Below are 2,389 nucleotides of genomic sequence, written 5' to 3'. Positions count from 1 at the left end.
AAGTCACTCTTGATTATATACAAACAAAATACTTATGATTTTTTTATAAAACTAAAAACTCCAATACAATTTCAATATCTGAGTCACCAAAAAATTTTATATATGAAAGAAACAATAAACAAACGTCTAGTTTATATTTTTAAAGCTATTTGTAATTTAAACGTAACTTTTTTGTTTTTAAATGAAAAACAGTAAAGAAATATTTATGTTTTAAATAACTAAAACTTAGTTTATTTAAGAAATTGTAAGTTAAAGTAAGTAGTTTTTATTTTGTAATACACTTAATAAATCTGTATCGCTAAGTTTGAAAAAAAAAAATTTTTACAATAATATTTTACTCATAATCGTGCACATAAGTAGCTAAATTTTACAGGTAATAGTAATTAAAGTAAATTTAATTTAACATTAAGGTGCTTGTAAACACAAACCAACTTATGCTTAAACTTTTTATTCATTTTTAAACTTTAGATTAGTTTCATTTTTGTTTTGAAATGTTAGTTGTTGTAGATAATGACCTAATCTACAACTGCAGTAAAGAGTTTTAAAAACCATTATAAAATAAGAAGCTTAAAGTATAATAGTATTGTTTAGTTACGTCAATTATATGAATATTTAAATAAACATTAAGATATACAGCACTATAGAATTTAGTATACAGTACATATTAGAATTTGGTAATGTAGTTTAAACTCTAGTTTTAAAACAACATAATTCTTTGTTGTGGTATAGTTTAAGTTGATAGATTTTAATAAATAAATAAAGGTTTGTTTTTTTCTTTTTTTATTAGTATGTTTTATTCGTATAGTTTTTGAGGTTTAAAAACAGACAAAGTAACATAAAGGTAATTGTACTTAAATATATTTCATATAACTAAAAAAATCCAAACTTATTGGTTTTTAGAGTTTTAAATTGTAAAAGGTTACCTTAATTATCAAATGTAAATGATGACATCATATAGGTTATGTAAAGAGAAGTTATAAAAGGTTTTATAGTTGAAAATTAGTCATTTAGTTGCATAATAATTCCTAGAAAATAAGTAGCTATTTACAGAACTTAACCAGTTTCAACAGTTTTTAATAAAACTTATAAATCACATTTCTAGTTTTTATGCCTTTTTTAAGTTATGCGATAAAAACATTAATTAAAAAACATTTTACTAGACTTGTGCTCATATTTAGAAAATTACGTATTTTATTAACAATTGAAAAAATCGGTGTAGTTGTAAAACACTAATAATCTTTTTTTTGCAAATTTGTTTTTTATTATTTGTACATGGCACTTAAACTAAAGTTTTTCTAAGTGCAAGTTTAATAAAATATAAAATAATGATGAAACTGTATTACTTTAAATAATAATAATTAAATACAATACACATGCACTTAATTAAAACTTAGGAGTTTTTACGAATGCATATAATTTAATTCTAATTTAAATTTTGTATTTTAAAGCTATACTTTATCCTCTTTTAAAACAATAAACGTTATAAAACAAAACTATTTAGTTATAATCGCTATTACTGATAGTTACTCATTCATATTAAGTTTAGCTAAATTTAATATTTTTTGTAAATTACTTTGCTACAACAATCCATTGCTAAACAAAAAACTTTATTTATGTAAAGTTAAGGGCTTTTTTATTTAATTGAACCGTAGTTCCTTTAAAACCTAATAATCAGAATGTAAATAGTATCAATATTACTAAATGTTACCAAAGTATTAAATTATTTTTGTATCAAATAAAAATTACAAATGATACTTTAAAATTGTTACATTGCTTCATTAATGTAGTTTGTCTACTAATATTTTTGAGCACTAAACATAGGATATAAAACAGAAAACAAGTAAAGGTTATACTGTTGTATTATAATGAACCAAACGTTAAACAAAACATACAACTATATATTCAAAAAAATAATAATAAAAACGTCCTCGGGTGGGCTCGAACCACCAACCTTTCGATTAACAGTCGAACGCGCTAACCGATTGCGCCACGAAGACTTGCTTTAGTTTGACATATTGCGTTTATAAACCTCAACAGTTACAGATCATTTTAAGATAATAATTTCTTTCAGCGGTTTGTTGAACTACATAACTAGGAAATTTTTTATTAAAATGTAATTTAATTATAAAATTGTAGAAGTAGTGTAAAAAGAAATGTTTTTTTTTGTTTAATACAAATCTTAATTAAAACCAGTACAATGCGTAAATAAAAAATGATAATAATAATGTGTATTTCTTAAATAATACTTTTTTTACAATCTTAAGTAAGTGAAATAATTTCGATAACAAAAAAATTGTAATTAAAAAAAATTAGTTAATTTTAGAAAAAAAATGATATATTTTTTATAAAAATAATATTAAACAACTTTTCAAAACTAAACTGAGCGTAA

General features: G+C 21.7%; 1 non-coding gene across 1 annotated transcript; it reads right to left on the bottom strand.

The window, feature by feature from the left end:
- Positions 1-1,923: 1,923 nt before the first annotated feature.
- Positions 1,924-1,997, bottom strand: Trnan-guu (transfer RNA asparagine (anticodon GUU)). The gene has a single exon. It is a non-coding gene; the product is annotated as a tRNA-Asn (tRNA).
- Between the last annotated feature and the right edge of the window lie 392 nt (positions 1,998-2,389).

The sequence above is a fragment of the Thalia democratica genome, chromosome 3, assembly GCF_965202585.1.
Source record: "Thalia democratica chromosome 3, ktThaDemo2.hap1.1, whole genome shotgun sequence".
Lineage (NCBI taxonomy): Eukaryota > Metazoa > Chordata > Thaliacea > Salpida > Salpidae > Thalia > Thalia democratica.
Note: the sequence above shows the minus strand (reverse complement) of the source record. Positions and strands in the feature narration are given on the sequence as shown.